Here is a 25235-nt window from a genome sequence, read left to right on the forward strand (position 1 = left end):
ACCATTGGACCCAGTGGACATTAAGCCCCTGCCGCCGCCTACCCCTTCACACTCATTCAAAGGCCACATCTCACGCTGGGCAGGCCTTAGTTGGCCACCTCGCATAAAATCGCAGTGCACTGCCAATGGCAGGTGGCAGTCAGCTTCCTAACTGCCTCCACCAAGCACCCCTTGCCAAGGGCAAAATTATGCCCCGTGTGTGTGTGTGTTTGTGGGTGGTGGGGACTTAACTGAATTAAAGACAGCTGGTCTGAAGGCATTGATGTATCAGAAGATAAGCTAGGTGTGAAATGCTAAATAAGTAAACTTAGCTGAAGTTTTAGAATGTGAGGTATAAAATGAAAATTTGCATTTTTAGAAAAACCAGAGTAGTTTGAATTTCAAAAGAGATGAAATGTTACACTTAGCTGAAAGAAGCCAAACAGTGTATTTATTTATTAATTTTACTGATGAACTTGGTACTATGAAAGAATTTTATTATTAGGAAGGTAAAGCCCAAAGACATATTGGAACAATGGGATTTACATTAAAAAGGGAGAAACATGTATAAAGGAGATGAGGTTATGTGTAAGGAGAAGGCATTCTAAGATCCAATAAGTATGAAAAGCCTCCAGCCTCCATGTACCAAGCTGCTGCCTATAGGAACCTGAGCTAAGAGAATTCACTGTGAATATCCCAATCCAGGGTATCGTGTGCTTTGCCTGGGTCTGTTAAAATCTATTTTGTTTTTACTGTTGCCTTAATGGGGGTGTAACTGGGAGTTGGATTAATTAGGGGAGCTAGGAGTTATCATAGTAGTAATTTGTAGACCTACGTATACGCTTAAAATTATTTCTTTTATTAATAAATTTTAAATTAGTTTTGGAAAAAACCTCTAAGACTCAGTGGACTTATTACTAATGAATTCAAGGCATGCATCTTGAAATCAAAATACAATTTGCAAAACAGTTGTGGCAGTTGTTTCAAGTTTCCTTCAGGGATTTGAACAGCTGAGCATTTACCATCCGCTGTGCCATAACACTCCCATACACACACTCGGTGGTCAGTTCCCACCCCTATGACCTGGAGCTCCACAGCAGCTCACTGCTGGACCTCGCAGTCAGCCTCTCCTTCCCAGGGCCCCGGACCTCACAGCCAGCCTCTCATTTCTGAGGCCCTGGAACTTGCAGTCAGTCTCTCCTTCCCGAGGCTCTGGAACTTGCAGCCTGCCTCTCCTCCCCTGGACCCCAGCACTCTGCTCTGCCGCGCTCTGCTCTCCAGGCCCTGGTTGGATGTGCCAGAGCTCTGCTCCGGCAGCACTACACCATCAGTCGGGAAGCTGCACTTAACGTCAATGGGAACAGCCACTGGCTCGTGGGCCTTGCAATGAAGAATGTTATAAGGGATTGAGCGCTTGAATTAAAAGTTTGTTGTTACAAGGTTTTATTTAGTTGAAGGAATGTAAATGTAGTAAATGATTTTTATGAATTAATGTTTTTTTAAATATAGTGATGATAGATTTCACCTCATTGACACAAGGCTGGATTTTACGGCCCCGTGTCCAGTATATTTTCCATGGGGAGGCACATAAGATATGATGGGTGGGTAGCCCACTACCTTCCCGCCCACCCCGAAGCTATCCTAACATGGTCAGTGGGCGGGCGCCAAAATCGTCAGTCTTCCTACCATTTTTACAGAGATAATTAATGCGCAATTGAGCTTGTTCACAAGCCAATTGATCCATATATTACGCTGCCCATGCCATAAAATGGTTGGTGTGGTCAGGCTGGTGGGAGTGGATGGGCTGTTTGTTTAACCTTTCTGGTTAAAAGGTGGGAAGGAAGAAGAGGGGCTACATCCTTTGGGGGGTGCCCTCAGGGTGACCAACCATCTCAGATTTTACAGGACCATCCTTTAATATGCATATGCATATGTCCTGCATCATGGGACCTTTGCTTCCCTGGGATCTTTGATTTTTGTGCATGCGCAATATGCACCTACAGTCTTGTTCTTACCAGCAGTCTCCACCCCACTCCCATGCCGAAGTGTTAAACTGTCCCTTGTCTTTTCCCCAAGAGTTGGCCACCCTGGATGCCTTGTGGACATTGGGGGCACCCTCCCAACAGGTTACTCCCCCTTTGTTCCTTCCCACCTGGCCTCCAACAACACTCCCCCTCCCCCACATCATCCTCATCCCAATCACTAAGTTGCCTGATTCTTTCTCGCCCCAAAAGCCTAGGACCTACCTTATTCTGGATGCCATCGCTCTTCCTTGTGGGCCTGCTTGCAGTCCCAGCAGCACACGTTACTAAGCTCTGGCACTGTTGGAACTGCTAGAGCTGATTGGCCAGCTGCTCTCGAGGGCAGGACTTCCTCCCACTGAGGGGTGGAAGTCCGACCCTCACCTGCTTAAGGCCGCAGGCAGCATGTTATTGCTGTGAGGCAGGCTTGTTGACCATCGGCACCGACTTCCCTTTCAGGGGTGGGGAGGGGGGATGGAAAGCGATACACCCCCACCCACGTAAAATTCAGCTCATGGTTAAATTATACCTCTACCTCAACTTTGCTTAGTAAAATCCTGTACCATTTGTCTCAACATTGCAAGATAAAATCAATATGTTTCATTATATATTGCAGGTGGCAAAGATACAGAGGAAAGTTTAACAGTTCGAAATGTAATCCCTGTTTAATGTACCCCTGCATGTAACTACATGGCCATTTATAGGTCCCTGTAGAAGATAGGAGCATAGAGCATACTTTATTTTATCTGTGTCCCAGCCTGAAGCATTAGTAACAATTGTCTCAATTTTTATTTCAAGTCCACACCATCTGCAATCAGGCAAGCTTATCAGCAAACATTCATTTGGCCCTCATGTCCTTCCCAGAAAAATGAAAAGCCCAAAGTTTCTACACACCATTGTTTCTTACCTGTTATACATCAGCATACACTTGTTCAATATCTCTGCCTTGCCAATGTTCTGCCAACCAGAACTCTGTGTTGACTTACTCTTTAGTCTCCTCTGGAAGGTGTAGGATTCAAATCCCCTCCAACTGGGAAATTTATGGAATATAATTTCAACCCCATGGACATGTTTTGATCTCATGATTGGAATTATAAATTTCAAAAAGATAAGCTGCAGTCAGCAGTAAAGGGCTGGGCAGCAAGGGGTTAATTTGGACATTTAGTGAAAACACAGTGACTCATCAAAAGAGGTTGGACATTGGCTAATACAATCAAGAAGTCAGGTTACCCAAATCAATGGCACAAAGGACATATCATCAATACAATACACTCAAGGAATTAGTCAACCACCACAGACAATAGTACTAGAATAGGGTCTTTCAAACCCTCATTAACTTTAGAGCCAGGTGCTGTTACTGTGCCACCTCAAACCGCAGGAGAATTGTTCATACAATGAGAACTGAGACTATTCGTCTGGAAAACCCCACATTGTTTCAACCAGCAGGAGTTGATGACATTTGTTTGGACTTTGTGTGGAATCAACTAAATGAACATTGGAACAATGGGAAATGTGTTTTGATATGTCTGAGTTGAATTGTTATAAAAGAAGAGCAGATCTGAGGTTTTGGGCTGCAGTTGGAAGAAGGGTCGAGTTTGGTCACCTTGGCTTAGGCCTACAATCAACACAGGACAGAACAGCCGCATTGGGGATTGTAAGTTTCAGCCAATTTGTAGTGATATTGGTCTGAGGGTTTTGTGAAGGTTTGGGGCGAAAATCCTGTACCTTGTAACTTGTTTCAGTCATATCTTGGTGATATTGGTCTGAGGGTTTTGTTTGCATCAGGTTTCAGGACAGGATGTGGTGTTTTGCCTGTGTTTTTGTAAGTCGTGGTGACTTTGTGTCGGGTACTGGGAATAGGTTGTTCTAAATTTTGGGTTTTGTACTGTGGGGTTGTGGGCGATTCAATAAAGCAATTGTGAATTATCAGAAGAAACTTGCCTCATTAGTCACTTTGTTCAAGCCACTTGTGAATCTGGTGTCACAAACTTGCGTGTGGGGAGGGTCTCTGAGGAAAAAGGGGAACCCCTACATGAAGTACAATTCCAAGTCTATCTCCATATTATGCCTGGCAATGTTACATTCAGAGATAACTATGCTACCATTTGTCACATTGTACCCTATTCTCCATCTCTGGCCTCTGAATCTGAGTGTTGGTTGCCCCCCCCCCCCACACCTCATCTCACCTCATGGCTTATAGATGCCAACAGGCTGAACAGCATTTCCACGGATATCTGCAAAGACAAAATGAAAGAAAACAATTGGCAGTTCCAGGAGTCTTTGATGAATTTAGTTTAAGTTGCCTTTACTTGCTTTCAACTGTTTATTGTGCCTGATTTGCCACTGTTTAATAACACTAACCAGAATTTTATGGCCTCCCAGGGATGGCAGGGGAAGCATCTGTAAAGTTGGGCGCCATCATGTGATGACTGCTTCCTGCCTACCTGACCTTACCCACTGCAATTTTATAGCAGTGGGGGAGGTGTTGGGCTACCTGTTTGCCCATGTGCAAAATGATGCTCTTTAAGTGGCTAATTAATGGCCACTTTGGGCCTCCTCCTGCCACTGCTGGGATTTTACCTGCAGCAGGGGAGGCCAGCAGCAAGTGCTCAGGTTGCCAGGTGAAAATGATATAGTGGCCAGATTAGATTGGGGTGCCTCTTTTTTGGGCCCCCTATGTCTATCGGAGGCTCTCCACAACCTCGGTATTCCCCCAGCCTCCACCCACTTCGTCATGGCCTGGCAGCCTGTCCTTGGTGAAACCTCAGAATTACTTTTGTCTAGGCTCTGTGATTCCTCTTCTTCAGGGGATTGCCTGTAGTCCCAGCTCTGGCCATCACTTCTGGTGACACTGCTGGGACAAGGGAGCTGCCTGCCAGTTAATTAGCTGGCAGCTCACGGAGGCAGGTTCCTCTCCAATGGGGGCAGGGCCCACCTCAAGTCAATTAAAGGTCAGATGACTGTTGAATGGTTGAGGAGCAAGCTAGCCAATTGGAGGTGGGCTCATGCCCCCAATTTTTGTGCCCAGAGGTGGAATCATTGGCCCCAGCATAAAATTCAGCCATGTAGATTTTTTAAAAATTCCTTCTGTACAACAAAACAGGGTCCTTCCCATGTGCAATCTGGAGAAGGTTTATTTTCAAAAAACCTTTTGCACTATCACTTGATCTCCACATGATACTCAAGAAGTATTCCAACTCTGATAAAGCACAATTGAATTTATTTCTGATTGTGAACGCTTGGTGCCTCTATATAAAAACAAAAAAACTGCGGATGCTGGAAATCCAAAACAAAAACAGAATTACCTGGAAAAACTCAGCAGATCTGGCAGCATCGGCGGAGAAGAAAAGAGTTGACGTTTCAAGTCCTCATGACCCTTCGACAGAACTTGAGTTCGAGTCCAAGAAAGAGTTGAAATATCAGCTTATATTTCAACTCTTTGTTGGACTCAAACTCAAGTTCTGTCGAAGGGTCATGAGGATTCGAAACGTCAACTCTTTTCTTCTCCGCTTGGTGCCTCTATCTGTTTATATATTTCCTCCATGTGTTCAGCCAACTGTTATGCCCACTGTTCTGTGGCTACTGAATCTTCTTACAAATCTGTCATGGATTTACAGGAAATGTGTTCTGGTAGCCTCATTTAATGGTCAGTCATTGCCTCAAAGTGTGGTATTTCTGTAATTGAAGGGACATTTCCACAAATAGAATTTAATCCCCATCTTTTCCTGATTCTTCAACCATTTTTTCAATATCTTTTTGATGGTATAAATTAATCTTTCTACCTGGCCTGATGCCTGAGGGTGATATGGAATAAGAAATTTTTGGTTTACTCCAAATTGTGAAATTTTTTACATTACCTGACATACAATTGCTGCACTGTTTTCATTGTTTATTACCAATGGCACACCTCCTCGAAAGATCTTTTCAAGAAGTTTTTCCACAGTTGCTAAAGCAATACAGTGAAAAGTAGGAATAGCTTCAGTCTTCAGTAATGTGCATACTGCTCAATATAGAATTTTGGATAATCCTACGTTTCACCATTCATACAGTCCAAAAAAATGATCATTTAAAATAAGAAACAGAAATCCACTGTGGCTTGAGAGCCTAGAAGTGGTTAATCTGTATAGCATATGTTAGTCAAATTTCTGATTTCTTTCTGTCACCATAGGGATTGCAATTCGTAAATATTCATTCAAATTTAATGCTGACTCTAAAAAAAGACTCCAAGGCAGCATGATGTCTTCACCTAGCATTGCAACTTAGTAAACAGAAGTAAGAGGTTAATTACTACTTGGGAGTCAACTGTAACACAGATTCACTTCTAAAAATGTTTTTAAAACTCTGATTAACAATGGTATAACATCACTATTAATTTTCATATGTCAGTGAAACATAATTCTGATGTGGAAAGCACAATGTGGAATGCATCTCATTTAAAAATAAGGGCCTGAATTTCATGCTGCCCTGCTAGCAGGTTTGTAGGTGGAGGGTGAGCATAAATTTCTTCAGACGGATCTCCCGCTGGGTTCCTGCCCACCCTGACCTCTCTGCAATTTTACACTGGGGTGAGTGACGCCTCAGACAGCACGGCCACCGTTGTCCCAGTTGAGGCCCTTACATGGCCGATTATTGACCACTTAAAGGCCGTTTCCGGCCCAGCCTCAATTTTAGGCTAACGGAAGGAGTTTCCAGGTATGGGGGAAGCCCAGAAATAGTTGGGTTCAGGCCTCAGACGGGACGGGGTGGGCACCTCCATCAGCAGCCTTTTTTAGCTTTGGAAGCCCTCCCTCCCACTTAAGATTCAGTAACTGCAGGACCTCCCTCCTGTCATTAAAATATACTATTTTTTATAAGGTTATTGGGATTTATTGCAATGTAGGAATAGTGGGGTTTGGATAGTGTTTGTCTGTGTGTGTGTGTGTGTGTGTGAGTGTTTGTGGGTGGGGGGGAACTTAACTGAATTAAAGACAGCTGGTCTGAAGGCTTTGATGTATCAGAAGAGAAGCTAGGTTTGAAATGCTAAATAAATAAACATGGCTGAAGTTTTAGAATGTGAGGTGTAAAAAGGAAAATTTGCATTTTGAGATAAACCAGAGTAGTCATGAATTTCAAAGAGAGGGTGAAATGTTACACTTAGCCAGGTGACACCAAACAGTGTGTTTATTTTTCCCAAAGCTTACTGATAAAACTGGCACTATGAAAGATTTTTATTATTAGAAAGATAAAGCCCAAAGACATATTGAAAAAATGGGATCTACATTAAAAAGGGAGAAACATGTATAATGGAGATGGAGTTATGTGTAAGGAAAGAAGGCATTCTAAGATCTAACAAGTGTGAAAAGCCTCCAAACTCTATGTACCAAGCTGCTGTCTGTAGGAACCGAAGCTAAGAGAACTCACAAGAACATCCCTATCCAGGGTATTGTGTGCTTTGCCTGGGTCTGTTAAAATCTATTTTGCTTTTACTGTTGCCTTAATGGAGGTATAACTGGGAATTAGATTAATTAGGGGAGCTAGGAGCAGTAATTTGTAGATCTATGTCTGTGCTTAAAGCTTTTTCTTTCATTAATAAATATTTAATTTAGTTTTATAAAACCCTCTAATTCTCGGTTGACTCATTACTACTGAATTCAAGGCATGCATCTCGAAATAAAAATACAAATTGCAGAATAGTGTGGCAGTTGTTACAAGCTTCTGTCTGGGATTTGAGCAGCTCAGCATTTACCATGTGCTGTGCCACAACACTCCACACTGGCATCTCTCCAACACCCCAATCCTCCACCCCAAGCCTCCCTGACCCACCCCTCCCTGAGACCCTCAAAACTTACCACTTCTTGGAATCCAGGGACTTTGGCTCTGCAGTCCCAGTCCTGTCCACTGCAGCTTCTGGTGCTACAGGAACTAGAGAGCTGCCAGACAATCAGGCTGGCTGGAGCTCTCTAAGATGGTACTTCCTCCTGAGTGAGGGGCGCAAGTCCCGCCTGCAGCCAATTAATGCTAGTTGGAGTGAGAAATCGCTGCGGGGCGGACAGTGTTGGCAGGGAACACGCTCCAGTTGGCAGAAAGGGAAACCCCGCCATCCTAAAAATCCTGGTAAAGGTATTTTTCCCCTGCCCATGTCATGTGCTCACATGGATATATATCTAAAAACATTTCAGATTAAACCCCAACTTTTGTTAAATCCTTGGTTTGTAGTTGAGAGGTGTTCAGTATTCCTTACATTATTAATTGTTTGCTTGTTGGTACTTGTCCTCAAATTGTTTTCATAGAGTTGGCAGAAGATCCACCAAAACGTTCTTGGACTCAAGTCCTTTTGTACCATAATAAATCATTGACATTCCAAAGACATTAATAAACTTAATCCACTACATTGAAGCTGATGTAACAATTGTAATTTATTTAACAATAAATAAATGAGGACAAAACAAATGAGATAAATCCACAATATCTTAAATCTAACTTTCTTAATGTTAACTCAGCTAAGACTTATAAAAGGAAGAACATTCAACAAGCTGGAAACGGGTTGGAGCCAGTGAAGGGCACTCACACAGGCTTTTAAAGAGTCAGCACGCTGAAAAGAAATCCTGTAACCTGTAACAGTGGAAAAGGGACTCAAATTTTTCTCTTTCTCCTTCTTTATTCCATCATAGACTAATCAATTCTTCTCCCAAAGCAATTTACAATTTCTGATGTTTGCCACTTATCCCCAGTCAGCACTGTTTCAATACCCCAAGCCTGTATCTACACTAAAGCCTGGTTTAGCCTATAAATCATCTAATGTACTTTTCCTTGGCATGCTTTGTCTGATCTCTTAAGTCAGTTTGCATCCTTAGTACCAGACTGATGTACTGAATAGAGTTCTATTCAGGCACTGAGTGATACTTAGCCTAAATGAACGGTGACCTTTCATGCTAAACCTCTGGGGCTTCATACACCTTTTGCACTATTGCTCCCAATGTTGCAGGCTGGTCAGTGATTCCTAGTTCTAATTTTTTTCTTCTTTTTCGTTCAAAGGATGTTGGCATTGCTGAAAAGACCAGCATTTATTACTGATCTCTAATTGCCTTTGAGAATGTGGTAGTGAGCTACCTTCTTTAACCACTAGAATCCCTATTGTATGGGTACACTAACAGTGCTTTTAGAGAGGAAATTATAGGATTTTGATCCAGTGAAAATGAAGGAATAGCAATGGATTTCAAGATCAGGATGGTGTATGAGTTGGAGGGGAATTTGCAAGCAGTGGTCCCAATACCTGCTGCCCTTGTCCTCTGGTAGAGGTAGAGGTCAAGGATTTGGAAGGAGCCTTGACAAGTATTGCAGTGCATCTTTCAGGTGGTACACATTGCTATTATCATGTGCTGGCAGTGGAGGGAGTGAATGTTTAAGGTGGTGAATAGGGTGCCAATCAAGGAGGCTACTTTGTCTTGGATGGTATTAAGCTTCTTGAGTGTAGTTGGAGTTGCATTCATCTAGGCAAGTGGAGAGTATTCCTTCACACTCCTGACTTGTGCCTTTCAGATGGTGGAGTGGCTTTGGGTAGTCAGAAGGTGAGTTACTTAATGCAGAATTCCCAGACTCTGATATAGTCTTGTCATCACAGTGTTTAGGTAATTGGCCCTGTTATGTTTCTAGGCACTGGTAACCCCCAAGGATGTTGATGGTGGGGGATCAGCATTGGTAAAGCCATTGAATGTCAAGAGATCGTTGGATTTTCTCTTGTTGGATAACATTCAAGTTTGGGCTGATAAGTAGTAATCAGCACTTGTACCACACAAATGCCAGGCAATGACCATCTTCTGAGAGAGTCTTACCACTTCCCATTGACATTCAATGGTATTACCGATGCAAATCGCCCACCATCAACATGTTGGGATCACCATTGACCAGAAACGTAACTGGATCACCTACTTTAATACTGTGACTATAAGAACAGATCAGAGGTTGAGAATTCTGCTGTGATTGTCTCACCTCTTGGCTCCCTAAAGCCTTTCCACCGTGAAGGCACAAGTCAGGAGTGTGATGGAATACTCTCCACTTTCCTGGATGAGTGCAGCTCAAACAACATGGAAGAAGCTCAACACCATCCAGGACAAAGCAGTCCTGTCGAAGAAGTCTTGGTGAGTTGCTGCAGTGCACCTTGTTGATGGCACCAACACACTCCTGACTTGTGCCTTCACGGTGGAAAGGCACAATCACAGCAGAATTCTAAATGTTTCTAGTGAAGTATTTTCACATTTTCAATTCATCTCAAAATGATCTGAATTGTAGTACCATAAAACAATCCACTGATGGCACTACTATGCTAATTTACATTCATAAAACTTTGTAAGTTATGCCCTGATATTATTAAATGTGAAATATAACCATCATTTGAATAACAGTTGCTACTGTCTTAAACACAAATGATCATTGTCAACACAAACAGACAATTGGCATTATATAATTTTCATCTTTCTCTTTGTTAGATGAAAATATTAAAAATATCTCAACATCACTCGAAAAGGAATGTTTAGGTTTTTTTCTGAAAACAAATAAGTTCACAGCATTTTTTCAAGGTGCTTATTTCTTCACTTTTGATCCTTTATTGATCACTCAATATTCTTAATAAAAATAAAATAGATTTCTGACGATGTCATATTTTTCACATATTACCGGATGAATCAGACAGTCCAATCAGCCATCAAACTATGCCTGGTTATTAGCAAAAGCAAATACTTTTCACAAAAGTTTGATACAACCAAGCTTTTTTGCTTGGCACTTTTAGAAGGTAGCTAAGAGTCAATGAAACTGCTTTGGGTCTGAAATCTCACATAGACCAGACCAGGTAAGGACAGCAGATTTCCTAAAGGACATTAGTGACTCAGATGAGTTCTCACAACAATTGAATAGTTACATGGTCATCACTACTGATAAGTAGGGCTGGTATTTTTCAGCCCCGGCGTGGCAGATTCGGTGAGCTATTAAAAAGTCCACTGACTTCGGTGAGGCTGGAAGATCCCGCCAGCAGGAGAGGCCTGAAAATTCAGGCCTAAGTTTTGAATCCAGATTTAATTAATTAACCGAATATAAATTCTCCAGCTGTGGTGAGAATTGAACTCAGGTCTCCAGATTATTAGTTGACTAATATAACCACAATGCTATCATACAAATCCTAGGCTCAACTAATTTCAGTTACTTTTCAATTACCTTTCCTCCATCATAAGGTTAGAAGTGGGGGTGTTCACTGATGATTGCACAGTGTCAGTTTCATTTGCAATTTCTCAGATAACGAAGCAGTCTGTGACCACATGCAGCAAGACTTGGGCTGATAAGTAGCAGGTAACATCTGCACCACACAAATGCCAGGCAATGACCATCTCTGGAAAGAGTATAACCAACTCCCATTGATATTCAATGGCATTAACATTGTATAACCAGGTTGTAAATAAAGCTTTAAGCTAAAAGAGTTGTAGAGGTCAGGTGAAGAGAAATTTAGAAATCTAAACAGAAAGTCAAGGCAATAGAGCACTGTAGTGATTTGGATAAAGACAAGCAGATTGATGGGAAGGGACAGAGAGCTTAATGGTAATAGTGCATCTGTGAAAAAGGATTTATACAAAGAATAGTGGTAACAAATTTTCTTCCATTCTTTTGTGTTGAACCACACTTGGTCAGTTCGGCTGTTGCGCTGGTCGGTGGTTGCTACCCTAACTCGTTTCTTGTGGGGTAGATGAACATTGTGCTCATCTCCTTGTTGCTTTTTCTGCTTCTTCCGTCATCGTGCGGGTCATGGAGATGTTCTCTGTAGCAGAGGATAAGCATTCCTGTAACTAGGAATTCCTGTGACCTGTGTATGTTCTGCTTTAAGAGCTTTTTGAATTTCAAGATGGCGTTGCCGTTCACTTGGAGACAAAGGGATTTACTGTGCTTGCCGATTTTGGTGGGCTCCGCAGCAATAGCGATAACATTCAACTTGAAAAAAAATTTTTAACAATGGATGCCTGGATTGGCTGCCTGCAGGCTTCTTTTGTTCAACGTTTGACTTTTTTAATTTGCGAATCTGTCAATTTCTACCTTCTGCTTGTCTTTTACAGAGTTGAACAGTTGTGATATTCCCAAAATATTAACTCTTTTTCTTTTCTTTCGTTTCTGACGAGCTCAGACACCATGGACAGAATTTTCCATTTGATGTGTGGGCAGCGGGCCCCGCATGTCCGCGTGTAAAATGACGTGCGAGCGTCCTGATGTCACCGCGCGCCATCGCGATCTTTCGTTGGGCGAGCACGCGATGAAATCCATCACGCGCCCGCCATTAATTAATGGGCCACTTAAGGCCCTTTAGTGTTCAATCGACACCGAATTTTTGGCGCCTGTGCAATCTTTGGGTCGGCGCCAACAGCCATAGCAGTGCTGAATGTTAATTAATTTAATTTTGCAATATGGCTTGGCCATTGCTAATGGAAGGATGAGCGCATAATGATCCTGGGGACAGGGATGCCCATTGACATTGTCTCCACATTAACTGATGCACTGTCCTTGTTCTTCCTTTCAGTATCATCAGAGCAGGGCTGGGAGGAGGAGCAGTGTCACACCATTTCTCGGCGAGCATCCATGCTGACTCCTCCACCACAGAGAGCAAGCCAAGCATAGCCTCATGTATCATCCCCAGATGCTCCTGCTGCATCACGGACGACTCCAGAGGCACATCATCAGGTACTGACTGAGCATGTGCCTCGTCCCCTGCAGTCCTCTGACTGCTGGCGCCATGGGCACTCTCTGACTCTGTCAGCTCCTCCAGCAACTGTGAAGTTCCATCACCACTGTGTCCCGGGACACTAGCTGTTGTTCTAATTCCCACCGAGGTGCTAGTATCTGCGCTGGTGCCTGCCTCGCCGAAATGGTGTGACACTGGTGAGACTTCAGACCCCTCAGGTGTGAGAGGGGGGCCTCTGCTGCTCCTCCTCCCGGCCCTGCTCAGATGATGCTGAAAGGAAGAACAAAGACAGTGGATCAGTTAACGTGGAGACAATGACAAAATGCATCCCTGTCCCCCGGATAATTATGCGCTCATCCTTCCATAAGCAATGGTCAAGCCATGTTGCAAAATTAAATCAATTGACATTCAGCACTGCTATGGCTGTTGGGAGAATAATGCTGACCTCGCTGTTGGGCATAAATGCCTGGCCGACACCAGTAGACCTGGGTGCATGGCACCTCTCCAGATCAAGGGCCTCCTGTTCGAAGTGGCTTAGTATGGAGAGCTGTGTTTGGCCGCCTCCAGTCCTCACACGCTCGGCCGCATTCTGCGCATTCCTCTCCTGAAAAAGAGAAGAGCATTGATTAGGGAAAATTGCACATGGACTCTGTTCGCGCACGGCCCACCCCAACCAGACTGGGACATATCAGGCCTCTGGTGCCTCCTTACCCTGCTGCAGCCGATCATTCAGACAAAAATGCTAGGCCTGCTCCCCACCAGCCCCCCTCCCCCCCACCGCCCCCTTAGGCACATGTTGCCTACATCACATTAGGAACCACACGGTATTTCTTCCCATAGCAAGGAGGCGCAAGGAGGAGCTTAGAGGGCAGCAAATGGTTCATTGCCATGCAACCTTGAAGTTCCCCTCCCAGCATGTCATCACCCTGACTAGGATATGTCCTGGAGTTCTGAGTCTGCACTTAGGTGCAGCTCCTCCAGGTTGCCCCTAAACCAGTCATATGGGACTCAGATCAACACATGCTGCGGGGGAAAACTCATCTCCTCATGACCCACTCAGGCTGACCTCAGCATGGGCACTATCTGCTTACCCACCCAGCAAAGGAAAAATGCCGTCAATGATTCAATGCAGTCATGACACAAAGACTTGGCGGGGGCGGGGAGGGTGGGGGGAGGCTACCTGCTGGGTTAAATGCCCAATGCTAAAAAGGTACTCACCCTGCCAACAAATCATTGAAGCACTTGCGACACTGGATCCAGGTGCGCCACACCATGTTGCGGGAGCTCACCACCTCCACTACCTCCTCCCAGGCATGTTTTGTCATGTGGGGGGGCCTCCTCTTCCCATCCTGAGGGACCAACACCTCCCGCCGTGCTGCCACCTCCTCGAGGAGGGCAGCAAGGCAGTCATCAGAAAAATGAGGGACGCATACCCTCCAGCCTGGCCTGCTCGCCTGAACCCCTCTGCTGCAGCCTGGCACTGGCCATTGTGAGCAGCCTACAAAAAGCTGCCAGTCCTTCTTTTAAAGAGACTGCCAGGTTGCTATTGGACCTGGCGTTCTGTGCACGTCTGCCACCTCCCACACACTCTCGCTATCCTCAGGAGTTTGGAAATACACTGGGCGGGCCTTAATTGGCACATGTAAAATGGTGCCACAAACCCGATCGCGGGCAGCGATTCGATGCGTGCCCACTCCCGCTCTGTGCACCCCCCCCCCCCCACCACCCAATAGAAAATTCTGCTGCATTAGTTCAGGCGTTGATTTGGGGATCAGGTTTTAGTGAGGGGTTTCTCTCAAACTGCACTTCTGACTCTGAATTACTTGAAAGATTTCTCAGGACTTGTTGCAGCCTGGAATTTTAAAAGATTTTGATTGCCCTTGCAAGTTCTGCTGATTCTGCACTCTGAACCAAATTTCCAAAGGAGATTCAATGGAGTCTTCTGCCGCAGTAAAGAGTTTTAAATTTCTGTCTTCAGCTTCTAAGCCTTTCTTTGGATCCTTTTCCTGGTGATTTTTCCTCTGTGCCTATGCTTTTGGAGCTTCTTTTCAGGTCAGAATGCTTTTTTGAATTTTTCTTCAGTCTACCATCCTTTCGGTTTGTCGCTGCATTTTAGAGGGGTTTTGTTTTTTTCCACAAGCTGCCACCATGTTGTAGGGTGTTGGTTACAGTTTGGTCAGTATGAAGAAATCTTCATAGTCATAACTGTACATCTTTACTGACTCTTAGAAATATTTACAAATATACAGTAAAGGGTACAAACTAGGAGCTGTCTCCATGCTTGCTGGTACACACAGCTCTGTCCAATACTCAACTGATCCTGGGTGTGGGTTATGTGCTCTCTTACATTACAGTGTGGGCGGTACTGTACTCAGTCTCACATAAATCCTTTATGTGCCTGACCCTTATAATTTACTAATCACCATTACAGAGACATGGGCTAAATTTTACGAGTGGGTATTGTTCACCCCCTCCATAGAGGTTAAGTAATATGCAGCGAATAGTTTACCTCCTTGCTCTACCAGCCTTTCCCCCATCTGAAAGGCACAAGTAAGGAGTGTGAATGAATACTCTCCACTTGCCTGGATGAATGCAGCTCCAACAATACTCAAAATGTTTAACACCATCAAGAACCAAGCGGCTCACTTAATTGGCACCCTATTCACCACCTTAAACATTCACTCCCTCCCCCGCCAACTCACCAGGGTTCACCACCTACAAGATGCACTGCAGCAGCTCACCACTGTTTCTTTCACAGCGCCTCCCAAGCATGTGACGTCTATCAGCTAGAAGAAGGGCAGCAGGCACATGGGAATACCAGCACCTGAAAGTTCCCCTCTAAATTATACACCATAGTGACATGGAACTACATTGTTTTTCTGTCCTGGTCACTGAGGAGAAGTTCTGGAACACCCTCCCTAACAGCACTGGGTGTATCTTCACTGCAAGACTGCAGCAGTTAAAGAGGGTGTCTCACCATCACCTCCTCAAAGGCAATTGGGCATGAGTAATAGATGCTGGTCTTACCAGGGGCACCCACATTCCATGAATGTTAAGAGGAACTGTGATAAATAACAAATAACTTTTCTTTAAGACAGGTGGAATATACAAAATAGCATAGCAAGTTTTGGGATATGTTAAAGACTGCAAGCAAATGGTAAATCTATGATCCTTAGATAAACTTTCCAATGTTATATTCTAAAATTAGTAATAGTAATCTAGTGTCTTTTCCCATACTGATAAAAATACAGTCATATAAGTCTCATTGGCCACCAAGTGGCAGTATGGTAAATAAAATCAAATAAATGGCCTTAAATTTCCATGGAGTAAATGCACAGAGCCAATGTTACACAACACTTCATTGTACAAAATATCCTGGCCCTCTACTCTGTGGTACATTAAAGTAAACTCAAAGAGCTCAATGGCATGTAGGACACACTGAAGATTTTCTATAAGAAAACAGTAAATTCGTGTTGAACGTGCAAAGTAAGATAGTTATTACTGGGTGTCTATTTCTTAAACTACGACTGAATTTCTCCTTTGCTGATCAATTGTAGCAATCACCTGCTTTGAAAATATGAATTAATTTGATCTAGTGTATTAATACACATTTATTTTCCTTTTGGGTGCTGAGAACACTCAGTTAGCTGATGACATTCTGGTCCTTTTATTCAATGATGACCCACATATGAGGTAGAAAAGAATATTTTGCCAAGTGCAGGATTGTCCTATGGATTCATGTTCCTCGAGTACATTTCTTCAATATTATTTGTGAAATAAAAGGCTCCATTACTTGCAAGAGAGATTCACAAATTTTTATTTCAAATTTTGTGCTAATTAATGAAAATAAATGATGGCTACTGATAGCCTCTGATACTCAGCTCGAAACCCATCTCATTTGTTTACTGAATTAACAAATAAAGTCATTTTCATTTCTTTTGATTATCAAAATTATTTTTAACAATGTCAGTTTACCCATATTGTACAGATTTCGAGGCAGCTTTTTTACGTTGAACTGAATAATATTATTATTTCAGTTAGCAGAGATGATACCAAGATAGCAGTAGAAGCAATAGTTAAGTATATGAAACGATTCAAGGATTATAGAATGTATATACCTCAGAAAACCTATTCCAGTTAAGTCACATCTATTCTAGGTGTGAAATGTGCTATGTTAAATATGTTCAAGTAAATTATGTTACTTGAAAAAGTTAAGATTTAGTTTTAAGATGTTTGTTAATAGATCAACAGTGAAATATCTTAGCCTGTATTTTTGCTTCCTAGGCAGATATGCAGTGATGTTAAATTTCCCAGTTTGCCACACCCACTTTGGGAAAAACTGCTGAAACGGCTCAATTTTCACTCTGGTGGGGTGTGGAGGTGGGATGGAGTCGGGGCTGCAACCCCGGAAGTATAGAAATGTGGAGGTGGGCCCTGGGTGGGGAACACTTCTCAGGAACAGTATAAAAGGCCAACAAATAGAGAGTTCCTACAGTGCTCCAGGAACTTGATGCAGCAGCTGCCGGTCCTGGGAGATGTATATCCGGAGTCAGGTGAGCACTAACTGTAATGGTTGTCCAACTGATTGCTGACACTGAAAGAGATGGCATAACATGGGCCTTCCATAGGAAAATGTAGAGACTACTGCTGCCTGTTCACCTTGCAATGAAGGAGCACAGTCTAGAAAACTAAGACTGGCAAAACTTCACAAGACACGTACAGCCATGGAGATGGCAGCAATTTGGCATCCTCAGCTGCTCATAACATTGCATTGGCTCAGATTAGCATAATGACTCAGAGGAAGACTACTCCAACTACGTGCAGAACCTTTGCCTTTTCAACTACCCTAATTTCATCCATCTCTCAGAGTGTAACCATGCAATTGAGACTGGACCCTCACAGCAGTACACTGTCATGGCAGACAAGTGTGACTCAGAGGGAGCTGGATAGCTTGTGTTCAGGATCTCAACATGCCAACTGCATGTGACAGGAACAGATACCAAGCCACCCTGCATTCATGCAGTCCATTTCCCCCACTCTGCTACGAGGTGTAGGATCCTAGGGAAAAAGGCTGGCTGCGAGGCCCAGGAGTGAGATGCTATGGAGCAGAGCCCTAAGTTGGGAGGAGGGGTGTGGGAGGAAAAGACTGACTGCCATGTGTGTGTGTGTGTGCGAGTGAGTGAGTGTGTGTAGGAATGAGAGGGTGAGTGAGTGTGTGTGGGAGTGAGTGTGCGTGGAAGTGGGAGAGTGAGTGTGCATGGGAGTGAGTTTTTGTCGGTGGGAGTGAGAGTAAGTATGTGTGTGTGTGTGGGAGTGAGAGACTGAGTATATGGGAGTGAGAGAGTGTGTGTGTGTATGGGGGTGAGAGAATGAGTGAGTGTGTGTGAGAGTGAGGGAGTGTGGGACTGAGACTGAATGTATGTGTGTGGGAGAGATTGCGTGTGTGTGTGGGGGTGAGAAAATGAAAGAATGTGTGGGAGTGAGAGAGTGAGTGTATGTGTGTGGGAGTGAGTGTGTGTGCGAGAGAGTGAATGTGTGTCTGTGTGTAGGGGTGACAGAGTGAGTGTGGGTGTGTGGGAATGACAGAGGGTGTGTGTGTGTGAGTGTGAGTGACAGTGTGTGTATGTGTATGTATGTGTGTGTGTGAGAGTGAGTTTGTGTGTGTGAGAGAGAGACCTGTTTGTATTCAGGAAATGAGACTGCTCCTTCAGGAGTGAGCCGATTCTGACAGTGGCCTCCAACTGGGGAGGAGCCACCTTGCATTGCAAAGCAATTGGCTACAGGAAGTGTTCAAGGGGCAGTAGGGTGCGGCGCACTGCAGCTCACCGGGCAAGAGAAACACATTCTGCAGGTAAGTCCCTCACTCTAGCACTGAGGCGAAGCCAAGTCAGTCCACTTCAAGTACGCATTCCTCAGAAAGAACAATGTATTTTGCTTTTTGATTGACATCCTTTCTTCTTTGTGCTATAAGCAGGGGGAGGTGCTGGTGTAGTGGTAATGGACTAGTAATCCAGAGGCCCCAGGCTCATGTTTTGGGAACATGGGTTCAAATCCCACCATAGCAGCTAGTGGAATATAAATCCCATTAATGAATCTGGAATACAAAAGCTAGTCTCAGTAATGGTGACCATGAAACTATCATTGATTGTTGTAAAAACCCAACTGGTTCACTAATATCCTTTAGGGAAGGAATCCCTAAAATCCTTACCCGGTCTGGCCTACATGTGACTCTGCACCCACAGCAATGTGGTTGACTCTTAACTGCAAGCCACTCAGTTCAAGGGCAATTAGGGATGGGCAACAAATGTTGGCTTTGCCAATGACATCCATATCCCATGAAAGAATAAAGAGTGAATCAGGCAATGGCTTCTATAATAAAATCTCAGCACCAGGGCTGCAAACTCTTTAAGCATCCCAACCTGATAAATATTTTATAAGGATCAAGACTTGGGTCATGTAAAGCCAAATTCTCTAGGAATACATTGATCCTATTATTTGAAGCACAACCACAATATCGAAAACGAAAAGGCTGTTTTACGAAACAATGATAATTGGTCAGAAATTAAGTGTGTTACCTTATTCAATAGATAAGATGGCAAAGAAAAAGTAGTTGTGGGTGCTGGCAAGAATTTCTTCCTTACTCAACATCTTGGGGAGTTATGGATTTAATCAGTAGCAGTACTCCTGAGATGATATCTGATTTATGTGGGACCGTAGAATTTCACAGCACAGAAGGAAGTCATCATAGTAACTGCACAGCTCTCAGAAAGAACTGTCCACGTTGTCCTATTCCCCATACTCCTCTATTTTTTTATTTCAGACATGAAATGCATGATAGATTCTATTCCTGCCATTGTTTCCGGTGGGAACATTCCATGTCCTAGCAACCCCTCAATTCATATCAATAGTCATCGTATCAGCAGATTTCATTTGGTTGTGAAAATTACTGCCTGAGATAACTTGGTACTGCTGTAAGAATGGATTCAATTTTCAGGTATAAAGAGAAGTTTCAAAAAGGGGGAAGAAAAATAAAGTTAGTTAAATATATAGTCAGAAAATCTTATGTCCTTTTCATTAATATAGGCGTATACGCTAGGTTGAAATCTAAATGTATCAATGAAGGTACATTGGGAAAGTAGACTCAGAAAACAAAATTTCACAAAGTATAAAACAATGGCAACATTGCACGAATGGACATCAGATACCGCTGAAGTTAACTAAAGCCGCAATTGAATGCCAAAATGCCTTGGGAGAAAACAATTGATCAGGTGGCATTTCCATAGTAAAGCTTTATAAGTTCTGTTCGAGGCCGGAAAAGCCACATAGGTCCTTTGAAAGATTTAGCACAGTGCTAAAGATTGAGGAATAGGATATGGCTGAAATGCTAAATATATATTTTGCATTCATTTTCACTGTTGAAGATGATACAGTGGGAGGTACAAATGCTTTAGATGTCGACTCCTTAAATGTAAATGCATACATGGCCTTAGCTTGGTCTGAGGCACTGAGGATTGATCAGGTTAATGGACCTGATGATATTTAACCTCGAACAATGTAGAAAATTGGAGAGGTACTATGTAAGCCATTAATTTGGCTGACTAATAGTTCTTTGAGATCTGTGCTAGTTAAATTGACTAAAGAAAGAACTTGATGCATGAATACTTGCACACATATGCCAAGCCCCATTCACTGACATCTAGATAGGAACATAGGATCAAGGGTAGGCCATTCAACCCCATTGAGCTTGTTCTGCCATTCAGTTAAATTAAGGTTGATCTGCATCTTAACTCTATTTACCCAGTTTTGTTCCATATCCTGTAAGTAAAGTTTTCTGTAATTCATGTGTTTAATAGCCTTGAATTAAATAACTAAACTGGAATTCTCTTTTTCCCCTTTCCTGCCCTTCTGCCTGTTCTCTTTGAAATGCCCTCTCTCTCTTTTCTTTTCTGCTGCCTCCAGCTCAATTTTTTTTCATTTACAACTGGATTTGAGCCCATTCCAATGACACACCCTTTGTAGAACTTGGTCTCTCAGGTACTCCTTCCAATTTCAAATGCTGTGCTATATCTTCACTTATGTCTGATTTCCTGGCATTTGCAGGTAATCTTAATTGTAACTTATTTGCCAATTCCAATAACTTAGCTTTATTTACCTTTTGTAAACCAACCAAAGTCATAACCAACTCTCAGACAAGACTTAGCAATTGCCAAAGTCATTTTGCAGTGTCACCACTACAAAAAAACCTCACACCAATCCTGAATTCAAGCTACTTCTCGTACTTGTAACCTTAAGATTCACCAACTCCAAACCAATCAAGGAATGCCAAATATATCCTGCAAAGAGCCCCCAAATTGTGTTATGACACAGCAGCTGGTAAATGCTGAGCCATTCAAATCCCAGAGGGAAAGTTGAAACCACTGTCACAACTAATTTTCAATGTTTTGAGATGCAGACTTTGAGTTCAGTTATAATAAGACTGCAGAGTCTTAAGATGTTTTATCAAACTAAACATTTATTAATAAAAGAAAATATTTAAGCACATACATATGTCTACAAATTACTGCTACAATAACTCTTAGATACCCTAGATCATCTGATTCCCAGCTACACCTCCGTTAAGGCAACAGTAAAACACACAGATTTTAAAAGACCCAAGGAAAGTAAACAATACCCTGAACAGTCAAATTCAAAGTGAGTTCTCTTAACTTCAGTTCCTGGAGGTAGAAGTTTGGTACATACAGGCTGAAGGCATTTCACACTTGTTGAATCTTAGATTGCTTTCCATTAAACACAGCCTTCTCTCCTTTATACAGGTTTTCTCCTTTGAATGCAAATTCCCATTGTTTCATTATGTCTTTGGGCTTTACATCTCTAATCATAAAAAATTATCATAGTACCAATTTTACCAATATCTTTGGGTAAAATAAACACACTGTTTCATAACTTTTATTGGTTAGCTGTAATATTTCACTCCTGCTTTTGAATTCAAGCTAGTCTAGTTTATTTACAAATGCAAATATCCCTTTACACCTTACATTCTAACCCTCCACTCATGTTTACCTATTTAGCATTTCAAACCTAACTTCTCTTCTGTTACATCAAAGCCCTCAGACTCAGCTGCCTTTAACACACACACACACACACACACACACACACAATTTTATAATTAATTCCAATAACATTATGGAAATTATCTTCCTGACAGGATGAATATTCTGAGTGCATCTCAGCACTTCCATCTCCTTCTAATTCCCCAGCCCCTCTGCCAGAGCCCACGTCGACAGTACATTTCCCAGTGACACCAGCTGAGCCTGCAGAAATGCAGAGGCCACAGTCTGAGGTAGGACACAACAGGTTCATGCATGATGAGGCCAGCCTCCACCTCCTTCAAGGCAACATGGTGGGGGAGTTTGGTGGTGCCGGGTGGCATGACAAAGGAGCATTTAAAGCACATGGCACCACTGTGACTTGATGAGTTCATCGTGGTTTTATTTAATAACACTTTGTCAAGATAACAATTGAAGACAGTTATCTGCACATGATTGTTACATAATGATTAAAATGGATGCACCACATTTTAAGATCCCATGTATGCTCCAGGGGAGCATGCTTGTGTGATATCTCCCCTACAACGGAAGTCTTTGCCTTCTAGGTGGTATAGGTCGTGGGTTCACAGGCAGTCCAGGTGTTTGACAGCACAGCATGTTGCAGATGTCACACACTGCTTACATAGGATGCTGGTGGCAAATGGATAATGTGGAAGGTAGTTGAAAATGTGGTAAACACATGTGTGGCATCACCCTGCACAATGTGTAGTCGCTGCAGTACTACTAGCCCATACAATCATATCTGCAGGTCATGCATCTTAAATCATACTTCCTACTGGTACTCTTGGCATATTGGGCATAGTTTGAATAGGCAACAAGGTGACTCTTTCGCCAAGTCTTTGACAGCCTCTAACATAAACATGCATGGTCCAGGTTGTGAAGGACTTCTCAAGGTGTATCTGTGGACTAAGTTGAAGCCAAGGGTTATGATGGTCATGGTTCTAGCCACACTGATGGCACTAACTTTCACTATTTCTTGTTGTTTTTTCTTTTTGGGAATGGGCATTTCACTGAAGGTGTGTGGTTTCCATGTTAAAGGTTAATTATGTGGAAGCTGTCACCGAAGACTGGCTGATGGACTTGGTTACATATCACATTGCAAGCCTGGAAGAGTCTGCTCTGTAATAAGGGGTTTCTTCAATTACTCCCTCCTGTGAGGAAAAGGCCATCAGTATATGGGCTTGCTCCTCTGGTGGCCTCTCACTGTTGCCCTCCTCCTCTTCCACCATGTCATCATAGTGGACATTCACATTTCAACCCCTAGCTGCATGCACCTACAGGCGAAGCTTGGACATACAAGTGTCCATGCTTCAGGAGAGGTGTGTGCCAAATCTCCCACCATAGGTACAGCATTCAGCTGTCCATCATCACAGGGATCACTGCGTGCTTCTACTGAACAACTCACCTTGCCGGAGCACATTAAGTCATGGAACATCTTCCAGCACTGTACCCAAGATCTGGCATTGTCCCCTGCTGCATTCTGGAAGCTATCTCCTGCCATGCCGGCTTGGTCACTGTGGGTGTGTGCTGCCAGACACTTAGGTTAATTATTTGCTAGCAGCTTTGACCTCCTCAGCCAGGATCTAGAGGTCCTGATCATTGAAGTTGGGCACTGCCCCTCCTGCTACTTCACCAACTGGCCTCCTCTATGACATCCTGGCATGACAGTTAAAAAAAACATTGGCACGTAAGGCTTCCTGCTTCATCAGCAATGCCTGATTTGGGGTGAGAAGGGGGACAGGGACTACATGAATGCTGGGTGGCCTGGCATCTGTTCCTGTCATGCACAGGTGGATATGTTATGCTCTCAAACACAAACGACCCTACTGTCCTGCTCCCTCTGAATCACACTGCTTTACCATGACATTATGCAACTGTAAGGGTCCTGGAAAAGGCTCAATTGTGTGACCAGATCCTAAGATGGGCAGAAAGAGGGTAGATGGAACGGCAAAGGTTCTGCATGTGGGCCTAGCAGTCATCCCCTAAGGCATTATGCTAATCTGAGTTGACGCAGAGTGTCGTGAGCAGCTGATGTGCTAAGATGCTGCCAGCTCCATAGCTGTGGCTTGTGAAACTGTGTCTGCCTTAGCTTTCTAGACTGTGCTCCTTCATTGCAAGGTGAATAGGCGGCAGCAGTCTCTACATTTTTCTATGGAAGGCCCATATTGGGCTATCTCTTCCAGTGTTAGCAACTATTTGGACAACTATTACAGTTAGTGCTCGCCTGACTCCTAATAGACATCTCCTCCAAGGACCAGCAGCTCTTCCGTCAACTTCCTGGATCACAGCAGGAACTCTCTACAAATTGGCCTTTTATGCTGTGTCTGGAAGTTCCCCACCCCGGGGCAGCCGCTTCATCTCTACTGCTTCCGGGGTTGGTGGGCCCAACTGCACCCGCCTGCCTGGGGCGAAAATCGAGCCATTCAGTTGCAGCTTTCCCGAGGCGGGTGTGGGAAGGTGGGAGATTTCACTTCCCTGTGCACCCACCTCGGGAGTGAAAATCCAGCCCTAGGGATCTGATCATCATAAAGATACAATGATATTTGCAGCCTTTTGTAAACTATTTACCATACTGCCCACCTCCATCTCCAGTGCCATTCAAACCCTCAACCACATCCTTGTCAATTCCAGACTAGAACTTCCCAGTTCTCTTTGCTGGTTCCTTAAGCTTCCTCCATATAAGCTCATTCATTTTGCAAGGTCACATTCTATTGTAAATTAAATTATAATTATTTATAACCAATATACCTATCACCACCCCCCCCCAACCATAATGACACCTAAAACCTTCTCTGCCATTATAAATCCTTGGTGACTTTGCTCTGCCCTACCTTTGTAAACTCTTGCAGTCCTATGTTCCAGTTTGCAGTTTTTAACTATTCATTTATTTTTACTGTACCTCCCTTCACTCCACCTTCAGTAGCACAGTATTCAATCATTTTGGTATGACACAGGAATTCAATCACTAAACACCTAGCTATATCCACTTTCAAAAACATCCTCAAAGCAGTCTCAGTCATCACCTCTTAACTCTTCCCAATTTCTCTTGCAGGGTGGATTGCCTTTCATTAGTAACCTTGCTTCAGTCTCATCAAATTGATAATCCAATTGAATTTATATGTAATGACCACATTACTTTAAAATCTAATTCCAAAGGTGAGGTTTTATAAGATGATTTCGACTGTCCCCTTTAATTTAAAGTGAAACAGAATGTCCTGGAAAAGAGGTGCAGTGTGAAGTTGTATTGGAGACTGCCTGGCAACAGGCCAGGTGTCATGTCAATAAGATATGAAAAGAAATCAAAACTGTGTACATCAAAACTTTATTTTTTTTTGCTATTTTAAAATGGATATTTGCTGAACCAAAAGATGGCGGCTACAGGTCACATGACTCAAGATTGGCCATCTGTTCTGGAAGCTTCCAACAGAGATTATA

The 25235-nt window shown here is 43.2% G+C and overlaps 1 long non-coding RNA gene across 1 annotated transcript in view; it reads right to left on the minus strand.

Annotated features, from left to right (window-relative positions):
- LOC121284603 overlaps positions 1 to 25235 on the minus strand; it is a 38942-nt gene that overhangs the window by 11812 nt on the left and 1895 nt on the right. The window contains exon 2 of the long non-coding RNA XR_005944524.1: positions 4187 to 4234. This is a non-coding gene — a long non-coding RNA (uncharacterized LOC121284603). The remainder of the gene's footprint in view (positions 1 to 4186; positions 4235 to 25235) is intronic.

This window comes from Carcharodon carcharias, chromosome 12 (assembly GCF_017639515.1).
Source record: "Carcharodon carcharias isolate sCarCar2 chromosome 12, sCarCar2.pri, whole genome shotgun sequence".
Classification (NCBI taxonomy): domain Eukaryota; kingdom Metazoa; phylum Chordata; class Chondrichthyes; order Lamniformes; family Lamnidae; genus Carcharodon; species Carcharodon carcharias.